This window comes from Cervus canadensis, chromosome 20 (assembly GCF_019320065.1).
Source record: "Cervus canadensis isolate Bull #8, Minnesota chromosome 20, ASM1932006v1, whole genome shotgun sequence".
Classification (NCBI taxonomy): domain Eukaryota; kingdom Metazoa; phylum Chordata; class Mammalia; order Artiodactyla; family Cervidae; genus Cervus; species Cervus canadensis.
Genome location: NC_057405.1, coordinates 35,893,387 through 35,905,345, shown reverse-complemented (window position 1 = coordinate 35,905,345; position 11,959 = coordinate 35,893,387). Strand labels below are relative to the sequence as shown.

The 11,959-nt window shown below is 41.7% G+C and overlaps 1 protein-coding gene across 2 annotated transcripts in view; it reads left to right on the top strand.

The window, feature by feature from the left end:
- The window catches only part of ME1 (malic enzyme 1), a 252,142-nt gene that overhangs the window by 32,160 nt on the left and 208,023 nt on the right, over positions 1–11,959 (top strand). The window contains exon 1 of one of the 2 annotated variants that reach the window (XM_043438918.1): positions 8,234–8,391. The exons of the other annotated variant lie outside the window; for it this stretch is intronic. The gene's annotated coding sequence lies outside the window, so the exon portion shown is untranslated. Of the gene's footprint in view, positions 1–8,233; positions 8,392–11,959 lie in introns of those variants that run through there. 2 annotated transcript variants of the gene reach the window in all.

Here is an 11,959-nt window from a genome sequence, read left to right as displayed (position 1 = left end):
TAAGAGCCTGAATGCTGCAACTAATACCTGAGGCAGCCAAATAAATTTGAAAAAAAAAATTATGTTTTAAAAAGATTGTTGAAGGTCGTCAACATGACTAGACTACATGTCTGTTCATGTTATATAACAACCATATTTTGGTCCTAAAACTACTGTAATTTCAAAGTAATGATAAATGATATTTGAGATACATGCCACAGACTTAATGTGATATGAAAATATTTGTTATTTCTATTTATGACTGAGTCACAGGAGCTACTAATATTTCCTTTGTTTCCTTCCTTCTTTTATAATGGAAGGAAATACTTAGTTTCATAGAATTAGTGAAGAAAGATGCCTGTGCTTAAGGACTCATGAATTACACCTCCTCATTTCTTGGGAGTCTGTGATTATCAGGTATATGGACCTTAGGCTCACAGCCTTTGGTAGGGAACTAAATTGGATCTTCACAAAAAGTACAGACAGGGTGTCTAAAAAACTGATTCTTAAATTCAGGAGCTTTCTGATAGTACCAAGACCATGAAGAATAAAAGTCAGTATTTACTTAGCTCTTGTGTATTCATGATTTTGTTTTAAAAGTGAGTAACACAAGCATTTTTATAATACTTTATAATTTACATAGGATGCAGAAATATCTGGTCTCACTTTATCCTCTCAACAACAGAGTGAGACACACATAACATACACACAGCCTGTGTATTCCATATGTTTGATTACTCCTGTTTAGTAGATGCAGAAATTGAAGAGAGTCTCCATTTAACCCCAAACACTTTAAGTACCTACTCAAAACCACAGTGTTAAATAATTTCTACTTGTGAATTAGTGTGTGTGTGCTCAGGTGTGTCCAACTCTTTGCGACCCCATGGACTGTACCCCACCAGGCTCCTCTGTTCATGAGATTTCCCAGGCAAGAATACTGAATTGGGTTGCAGTTTCCTCCTCTAGGAGATCTTCCCCACCCAGGGATGGAACCTGCATCTCCTGAATCGGCAGACAGATTCTTTACCACTGCGCCACCTGGGAAGCCCACTTGTGAATCAGACTTGGGTCTCAATGCAAATAGATTTATGTTGCCATGAATTCATATTTGCTGGTGAATTATGCATGTTAGTTTAAAGTATACGAATCAATGGAACCTGTAGTATACCCCAGAATGTACTAGACAGCTGCCTACAACAAAGACTTATCTAGTCCAAAATGTCGCTAGTGCTGAGGTTGAGAAGCCCTTGTTTAGATGAAAGTACTTAAAGAAAATCCCCACAAGCTCTGGTAGATGGAAATGTTGTTTTGTCCAGCTAAGTTGATCTTGAATGCCTGGTCAAAGTCAATTTAAAAAACTGTCACAAGTGGATTAATTTAATTGAATAATCTAATGTATGTGTGGAAAGTCCAGTTGTTACTTGAGATTTCAAACCACCAGCTCTCTGTATTACTGTATATATTAAATTTTTTTTTTTAGTTTGAATGGGGTGCATTGGTTGTTCCAAATAGAACTACATGGAACTAAACTACATGAAACTGACAAGTTGTTTCAGATCCATTTATTTATTTCTCCATCTGTTTATCTAAAATTGATTGAGGCACTGCTCCACCCTGACTTTGAATTAGGTGCTGTCGTACAATCATGAGTAGCATGGTGCCCGTCTTTCAGAAGCACCTAGATCTCTGGGTAAAATAGCTGTTAAACAGAAATAATGAAGAAGAGGAAGTTCCATGATAGAAGTACATGATGACGTGAGAACACTGGAGGACTCCTCTCTAACCCAGAGAGGAGGAGGAAAGCTTTCTTGAAGGGGATTCACCATTTAGCTACAGGCAGGGGACATTTACACATGCACGTGTAATTTAACTGGTCGCTAAATGTGTTGGATTGCTGTCTAATTTTCATACTCTGTAGAGTCCTTCTTTTAACAATTGGGGTATAGCTGCTTTACATGTTGTGTTCATTTCCGCTGTACAGCTAAGTGAGTCAGCTATATGTATACATCTCTTCCCTCTTTTTCGGATTTCCTTCCCATTTACCCTATTGGTCACCACTCTAGATTGTTCTGCTTCCTCAAAGAGTTAAGAAATCAAATTAAGTCACCATAGACCATTATCTTGTAATCCTGCTCTTTTGGTTCACTATCTGAGTAATCACTTTACATATTATCATAGGCATACTTAGAGACACACACACACATATATTTGTTGTTGTTCAGTTACTGAGTCATACCTGACTCTCTGTGAACCCATGAACTGCAGCATGCCAGGCTTCCCTGTCTTTCACTGTTTCCCTGAGTTTGCTGAAACTCATGTCCATTGAGTCAGTGATGCCATCCAACCATCTCATCCTCTGTTGCCCCCTTCTCCTCCTGCCCTCAACCTTTCCCAGCTTCAGGGTCTGTTCCAGTGAATCAGTCTTGGCATCAGGTGGTCAAAGTATTGGAGCTTTAGCAGCAATCCTTTCAATGAAGTGCAAATGTCCATGTGATCACTAGAGACTCTTCTGGCAATAGGTATTAACGCATTTGGTTTGGATTATTCATATGCATTTCGAACCGGGATCTTAGACTTAGTTTTATCCTTTGTGTATGTTGGTAGTTTCAATAGTTTACTAAGAATTACCAGTCTACTTACTTAACAGGAGCTTTTTGCCACTGTGAAAAATGTGAAATTTACCTTAAAACTTCTTTGAGAACAATAGCACTCCATCCTGCTGAAAGGATTTTGAAACTTTATTAATGTTAGTGTTGACATTGATAGTTAACAACTTCTCAGCCTTTATAAGGAATCTATAAAGTTCTGACTTTTAAGTAAGAAATACTTAAACTAATTAAACCTCTCGTCTATATTTTCAAAATCCATTTGCTGTCTTAATAGAGGTGTTCTTTCTTTTTGAAAAGTAAGCAAACATCACTTAAACTACAATACGGTTTACTTGCTTATGTACTGTAATGCCTAGATGAAATAAGTTTGGGATGTTGTAAGATTATGATATTTTGTTATAAGTTTTAGAGTATCTAGGGTCAAGTATATTTTAGCTATATTTTTATAATCATTACTTATATAAGTTTGAAAATGAAAGTGTTAGTCGCTCAGTCGTAGCTGACTCTTTGTGACCCCCATGGACTGTAGCCCATCAGGTTCCACTGTCCTTGGGATTCTCCAGGCAAGAATACTGGAGTGGGTTGCCATTCCCTTCTCTGGGGGATCTTCCTGACTCAGGGATTCAGCCCCAGTCTCCTGCATTGCAGGCAGATTCTTACCATCTGAGCCACCAGGGAAAGCGGAATTACTCTATACTCAGTTCAGTTCAGTCGCTCAGTTGTGTCTGACTCTTTGCAACCCCATGGACTGCAGCACGCCAGGCCTCCCTGTCCATCACCAACTCCCGGAGTTTACTCAAACTTATATCCATTGAGTCAGTTATGCCATCCAAACACCTCATCATCTATCGTCCCCTTCTCCTCCAGCCTTCAATCTTTCCCAGCATTAGGGTCTTTTCCAATAAGTCGGTTCTTCCCATTAGGTGGCCAAAGCGTTGGAGTTTCAGCTTCAACATCAGTCCTTCCAATGAATATTCAGGACTGATTTCCTTTAGGATGGACTGGTTGGATCTCCTTGCAGTCCAAGGGACTCTCAAGAGTCTTCTACAACACTACAGTTCAAAAGCATCAATTCTTTGGCGCTCAGCTTTCTTTATAGTCCAACGCTCACATCCATACATAACTGCTGGAAAAACCGTAGCTTTGACTAGATGGACCTTTGTTGGTAAAGTAATGTCTCTGCTTTTTAATATGCTATCTAGGTTGGTCCTAGCTTTTCTTCCAAGGAGCAAGCGTGTTTTGATTTCATGGCTGCAGTCACCATCTGCAGTGATTTTGGAGCTCAAAAAAATAAAGTCTGCCACTGTTTCCACTGTTTCCCTATCTATTTGCCATGAAGTGATGGGACCGGATGCCATGGTCTTCATTTTCTGAATGTTGAGTTTTAGACCAACTTTTTCTCTCTCCTCTTTCCCTTTCATCAAGAGGCTCTTTAGCTCTTCTTCGCTTTCTGCCATCAGGGTGGTGTCATCTGTGTATCTGAGGTTATTGATATTTCTCCGGCAATCTTGATTCCAGCTCATGCTTCATCCAGCCTTAATATGATCACGGCTGCAGACATTAAAGTTAATGAATTCTGTTGTCATAATGAATTCCCACATGTGTATAGATTGTCTTCAAGAAATTTCTGATTTAGATAGTGTTTGCCTTTTTGCCATCCGGCCTGATTATCTTTAGTCATTATCTAGAAAAAAGAAGGCAAACTACTGAAGTTCACTGGAAACCATAAAGATTGTTATCATGGAATGTAGATGTTATTTGTTCTGTTCTTGTGGTCATAGTTTCTAATACGTTACTCAGAACAAAGTTTCTTTCTCAGTCATGTTTGCTCTGTGCAAACATGGTTTCCAATATGTCTTCTGTTATGCCAGGAATTTGTTTTCATTTCTGCTTGGTAGTCTCAGCTTTCTCAAGAAGATATACATAAATTAATTATTAGCGCCCAGAAGAATAGTCGTGTTGTTTGCTGCCCTCAGAAGTGAAACAACATACCATTCTGATGTCTAGGGATTTAGTCCAAAAGGTTTCTTAAGAAGTAAGGCACGTAATAGGAAAGAAGAAAACCAGGCTTGAACCTCCAGTTTATGAGAATGCTTTTAGGGAATTAGAATTATAAATGGTCTGGAAACCTAGTATATGTATAGCTAAGCTTTTGAACTACGTGAAAAAGACTCAATAGAAGTCATTTGAAAGTTAGAACCTGCACCTAAACCTTGGACACACTGTCCTTTCTTGGCCCTGCAGGAGAACCCTAAGGTAAAAATTCTTTGAAGCAGATATGTTATCTCATCTTTTTAATAAGAATATATTAAAGCTAGCATGTCACCGTCAAGTTTTAGACATAACTGACCTGTGTATAAATTTCTCCAAAATGTATCTCTATTAACATGTCTCTGTTATAGTTTGAAACAATGAAATAGAGAGCAGGGATTATTACATTGTTAAATATTCAACTTACTGTTTTTCTGAATACTTTTTGGGAAGCTCCTGGTTGGGAGGAATCACACTGATGTGTCATTCTCCTTTTTTTTGATGTGTCCTTCTTAAAACTGCCATATATATTTAAAAAAATTTTCAGGGGTTTTAAGATTTAAGTTTACATATTCATTGTTATTCTTTTTATTTTGCTGTGTCGAGTGTAGTTGTGGCATGCGGAATCTTCACTGCATCATGCAGCATCTTTCATTGCAGAGCACGAACTCTCTGGCTGTGGCGTGGGCTCAGCAGTCACCGACGTGGGCCTAGTTGCTCCACAGCATGTGGGATCTTAGTTCTTTGACCAGGGATTGAACTCACCTCCCTGCATTGGAAGGCAGATTCTTAACCACTGGACCACCAGGGAAGTACCAATATTCATTGATTTAAAAAAAAAACAAAAATTCATAAAGAGTAGTGGTAGCTCAGCTGGTAAGGAGTCCGCCTGCAACATAGGACACCCTGGTTGGATTCCTGGGTGGGAAAGATTGCCCTCAAAATGGGATAGGCTATCCACTCCAGTATTCATGGGCTTTCCTGGTGGCTCAGACGGTAAAGAATCCGCCTGCCATGCGGGAGACCTGGGTTTGATCCCTGGGTTGGGAAGATCTCCTGTTGAAGGGCATGGCAACCCACTCCAGTATTCTGGCCTGGAGAATCTCCATGGGCAGAGGGGCCTGGCGGGCTACAGCGCGTGGGGTGGCCAAGAGTCCGACATGACTGAGCAACTAAGGACGGTGCGCAGCAAGACAATATGAGCCCAGTCATAGGACTTGAACTCAGCCCAGTGTTCCCGATTCCTAAGTCCTACTGTTTGTTTTTGTTTTCTTAAGAGTTGAATTGGCACTTTAGTGTATCTTGGAAAATTTGGCTAACAATGTATGGAAGTTTGTAGTTATTAAACATCAAGGAATATCAAGAGATATCCAGATGGCATTTTTGTATACATGGCATAAGGTATGGCAAACCTGTTAGATTGAGGAATTGTTTCAGACCAGACCTTCAAAAATTCATGTAAAAAGACTGGCTAATGACACCAATACATGAGTTAGTGCCTTATAAAGCGAAAGAACAAGCCTGTGTCGGTACTTCTAATAATGAGCCTTATTATCAGAATATTAGTATTTTGATTACTATTTTTGTAGGCAGTTTTCAAGGGCATAACATTCAGAAGTTTGCTGCTTCTTCACATACATTTATATGCTTCTGAGACTTTAAGTTCAGCCCAGCATTTTTTTTTCCCATTTTTAACTTACAAGTTTTATTTCGAGCTAAAGAAAAGTCTGTTGAGGCTTCTTTTACAAATACATTACTGTATATAATTTTGCTTCAACTCTAGGAGTTATTTCCTGACATTTTACTTTGTATCTTTATTAAAAGTTGTATCTTTAGCAGGTGAACTATGCCTTCCATTCTGTAGATTCCTTTTTCACAAAAACATCCCTTTCTGGTTACTTTAACTTTAAAATATAATTTTACCAGGCTTAATAGGCTAATCAGTGTCCTGAGCAGCAGTTTTAATGCTTTTTAATTTTTAATGGCAGTCTTTAAAGCTTTTAAAGCTTTCTATTCTGTTTATGTAGCACATTGTGCACGTCTCTTTAGTCGCGTCTGACTCTTTGCAACCCTGTGGACTGAGGCTCACCAGGCTCCTCCATCCATGGGATTCTTCAGGCAAAAATACTGGAGTGGGTTGCCATGCTCTCCTCCAGGGGATCTTCCTGACCCAGGGATCGACGTAGCACTTTACTGAGGTCTAATTAGGTCGGTTGGTATTCTGAGCACTAGGGAAAAAATAGATAAACTTCCCTGCCCTCATGAAGGTTGCATTCTTGTGGAAACACGAAGCAGAAATTAAAAAGAAAGTGGCTTGGAAAGGTTCCAGCAACGCCATGGGCTCCCCTGGTGCGGACTGGGGTCCAGGCAGAGGACAGAGAGGCTGTGGGGTCTGCTCTGCTCCAGGTAGCTGGCGGGGTTGAGGGGGGCACTAGACTGGATAGGCAGGGGTGTCCTCTCAGAGGGGGACCATCCTGTTCCTGTCCACGTGCATTAGAATCTAAAGGACCCACGACCAGCCAGGTAACACCGGGAGCTTTTGCACCGAAGGGAATGGCTGCTAGTGGAGCAAAGCCACGCATGGTCATGGTGGGGCCAAACCCAGAGTGGGCACAGTCTAATCAAACCAGCCTTTTGGGCTTCAGTATCTGGAGCAAGAGACCTCCCCAGGGAGACTTCTCATCCCAGTCCTGCCAGGTTCATGACTACTGGGGTGTCTCTGCTTCACTTCCCTCATATTATATCCCAGCCTGTCTCTTAGGTTCATTCTGCGTTTTTGTATCCATTCATCAGTTCTGTTTGGTTTGCTTGTTTTTGAGCCTCGTGGTTTGTAATACTGTTGTTTTGTGCAGTCAGTGTTCATGTAAACTGATAATGTAGGTATAATAGTAAGGCTCCAATGGGCTTACTGGGTGAGACTGGAAAGGCTTTAGAGAGGAGGTGGCATTCGAGGTATGGCTTGGAAGGAGAGAAGCAGGGAAGAAAGAACTCTTGTCCATGGTATCCTGGAAGGGTAAAGGAGTGTGGTGTGTCCAGGCAGTGGGGAGAAATTTTGTATAACTAGAAGTGTATAAAAGAAGCAGGAGATAGTTTGGGAGAGGAGTGTTGGAAAAGGTGCCTTGAAATCATAGATACAGTGTCTCCAACCTATTTTGTATGTATTGGGTTGGCCAAAAGGTTGGTTCAGCTTTTTGTGTGTGATGTAACAGCAAAACCCAAACAAACTTTTTGGCCAGCCCAATAGACACACATCAGGTCATAGGCGACCTCCTCATGTTCCTCATTTTAAAATCTCTTAGAGTAACTGCTATTCATTTTTCTATTTAATGATTCCAATACTGACAATTATATCTTCTTTCACCTGCGTGTCTTCAGATAATCTCCTCCTATCCATCACCTGATTTTATCCTAACAATATCTAAGTGACACAGATCTGAAAATGCTATCCTAAATATTGAAAGGTAAGGAAACTGAGGTGTGGAGAGACCCCATGATTTTCTCACAGTCACTTGGTTATGCTTGAATGGATGCCAGATCTTCTGATTTTCAATTCCATATGCTTACTGATTTTACTGGTGTGTAGATATGCATTTTGTCCTTTTCCCCCTCAAATTACTGCATTTTCCTTTTCTCTGTAGGACTTGGCTTTTACCCTGGAAGAGAGGCAGCAACTGAACATTCATGGCCTGTTGCCACCCTCCTTCATCAGCCAGGATGTCCAAGTCCTTCGAGTACTTAAGAATTTCGAGCGTCTGAACTCTGATTTTGACAGGTAACATGTTCCCGAAGGTGATTTTTTATATTTCTCTGAGGCAGCTGTCTTGTTTGTGTCTTATTAGATGAGCAAGTTTAAATATTTAGTGCTTTGAAAAGAGTAGTCAGCTTTGAGGAAGATTTGCCTGTAAATACAATGATGTTTGTAAAAAGTTTACCCTGTGTAGGAACATCTGAAGAAGACACAATTTTCTTTTCTGAACTATATCCACAGAGAAATGACTTTTTCCTCCTGTGACAGAGTTGTTGCTGGCAAGGTCAGTTACGGGGAAATGCCATTCCAGAACCAGGTGAAAGTGGCTTTGAGTCAGACCTCAAGTACATTGTAGGTGAAAGAGCACCGTTTAGGTTTCCAAGTGTGGCTCCAACACTGTCGGGAGTTTAGGTCACTTACGGGGTTTGCAGTCCAGTTTCCATGTTTACACAAGGGTAAAGGTAACATTATTCCTTGCCTTTGGAATTAGCCGGCTGAAGTTGAAATTCCAGCTGTATCTCACTAGCATGGGATCCTTGAGTAAACCGTTACAACCACTGCCATGACCGCTGCGTGTGTCTCACTGTTTTCTTTGGACTCTTTTTGTGTTAAAATGTTGCATGTGTGCGTGCTAAGTGGTTTCAGCTTTGTTCAACTCTGCAACACCGTGGACTGTAGCCCACCAGGCTCCTCTGAACATGGAATTCTCCAGGCAGGAGCAGTGGAATGGGTTGCCATCTCTCCTCCAGGGGATCTTCCCGACCCAGGGATGGAATCTGCATCTCCTGTGGCTCCTGCACTGCAGGTGGATTCTTGACCACTTGAGCCACTGGGGAAGCCCCGTAAGGTGTTAAACCCACCTCAACCTCAGTTTTCCCATCTCTGGGTTGAAGAGAATAATAGGTATTTGAAAATATTGTTGTGAAAGTTAGAAGAGAGAGTTAACCCAGTATCTAGTAAGTCTTCATAATCGGGTTCTCCAGAGATATAGAACCAACAGGATGTGTGTGTGTGTGTAATTACGTACATAATGAGAGGGGGAAGGGGCTTATTGATTGATTTTGATTGTAAAGAATGAGCTCAAGTGATTATGGAGGCTTGGTCAGTCCTAAATCTGCAGGTAGACTGGCCAGCTGGAGCCCCAGGGAAGAATCTGATTCAAGTTCAAAGGCTTGAACTATTTTTTTGCTGAGGAGTTAGAGGGAAGGCCAGTCTTTGTTCCATTAGGGTCTTTAAATGATTGGATGAGGCTCACCAACATTATGGAGGGTACTCTGCTTTATTCAGCGTACACCAATTTAGATTTGAGTCTCATCCAAAAACTACCTTCACAGAAAAGTCCAGAATAGTGGACCAAATATCTGGATACTGTGTCCCAGCCACATTAACATATAAAGTTAACCTCTCCTTTTCAACTCAGAAGCCATGCCTATCTCCTTAAGCTGAACTTAATCTCTGCAATAAAGACAATAAAAAGGTCCTACTTGAGCCTAACGTGATAGAACTAGCCCAGGAATAACTGAAAACATGCTGACACTTAACCTAAAAGAGGATGTAAAGCCCTAGGGTGATGTTTACTTTTCTCCTTGATATCTTTTAACTTTAATACTATGATGTAAAGTTAACAATACATTTGACCCTTGAATCACATAGATGTGAATTATAGGGGTCCACCTATATGTGGATTTTTCTCAATAAATGCATACTACAGTACTTACACAATCCATAGTTGATTGAATCCTTGAATGGGAACTACCCATGTAGAGGGCCAACTGTAAGGTATACCTGGATTTTTTACTGTGTTAGGGTTGGCACCCTTAACCCCCACATTGTTCAAGTGTCACTGTATTCAAGTACTATGATATACAGTCAGTACATCTTATGTAACATGATAATGGGATAGAGGGAAAATTATATTTGTTTATATATCTTTGCATCTGTATTATACATATTTATATATGCACAGATATATATATGTATTTAGGTATACACAAACATATTCATAACACAGTAAGGAAGAAATACTCATAATAATTGCATCCTCATTTCTGTAACTGGTCACGTTATCATAGCTGATATTTATAACTATCTTCTTCCCCTACCCATTTCACATTTCCCTTGCTTTCAGCAAGTACTTCAGCCAGTCTTGATTCTTCCCCTGATAGAGGAAGCCAAATTCTTAATTCTGAAGGACCTGGGCCATTAGCAGTCCTGTTGGAATTGGGTGTTGTAGTTTTCCATTGACTTTAATCGTGTGGACCCCCTAAGGGATCTCCTGTATTCCAGACATCCTTTTCCTTACCTTACCTCCATTATGGAGTGGTAGTCCAGTTTCCCCTTGGAGTCAGGATCGGTCACCCTGGCCAGCACAGTAACTCCCTTCTTTGCCTGTTAATTCAGAGAAATATGGTACCCTAAGTGGCCAGTGGAGTCTTAACTTCCAGTTCATTGGAATCATTGTCTCCCAGTAAGATATTCTTCCCTTTGGAATGAACTTTCAGGGCCAGCGGAGCAAAAGATCTCAGGGACAGGAAGCAGGAATTGATAGTGTATCACTTGGGGCTTCCCAGGTGGCTCAGAAGTAAAGAATCTGCCTGCCAAGCTGGAGATGCAGGTTTGGTCCCTGGGTCAGGAAGATCTCCTGGAGGAGGGAATGATAGCCCCACCCAGTCCATAGGGTTGCAAAGAGTCAGACACGACTGAGATGACTAAGCATGCACGCATACTTGGGAATGACAGTGATGGTGCCACTTCTGTTTCTACCCCCCTTGATTCTGGGACCTGTGAATGCTGGCTGTGGGAGAAGTAGAACCGTATATTGGACACTGATTCAGAGCAGGTAGAGCCTCCCAGAGAACCTTGCCCAGCTTTGCAACGTGTTGCCCCCTAGCTGCTACTGTAACTGAATCTTCAGAAGGCCATTCCAGCATTCTGTCAAGCCAGCTGCTTTAGGATGTTGGGGAACAAGTGAGAACAGTGGGTTCGATTAGCAGGGCCCATTGCCTCACTTCATTTGCCCTGACGTGAGTTCCTTGGTCAGAAGCCATGCTGGGTGGAGTACCATGATGTTGAATGAGGCATCTTGTAGGTCCCTGGAGGGTAATGCTGACAGGAGCATTGTGTGCAGGGAGGGCACGTCTTCACACAGAGTGAGGGTCTATTCCAGTAAGAACCAATGCCCTTCCTTCATGATAGTCATCAGTGTGCCCCCAGGGAGTTTGCTGATGACTGCATGGGTGGGTGGTACATCAGGGACTCTGTGTATCTCTGCTGCTGAAGGTTTGGGCCCTCAGCAGTGTCTGTGGCCAGCTCGGCCTTTGCGGGTGGAAGTCCACGTTGCTGAGCTCATGGGCACCCTTCATCCCTGCCATGACCACTTCTTTTGTGAGCCTGTAGGTGGTAATGGGCTTCCCAGACGGCACAGTGGTAAAGAATCGGTCTGTGGGTTTGGTCCCTGGGGTCAGGAAGATCTCCTGGAGGAGGAAATGGCAACCCACTCCAGTATTCTTGGCCTGGAGAATTCTACTGACAGAGGAGTTGGTTGGGCTATAGTCCATGTGGTCGCAGTCCGACATGACTAAAGAGCGCGCAC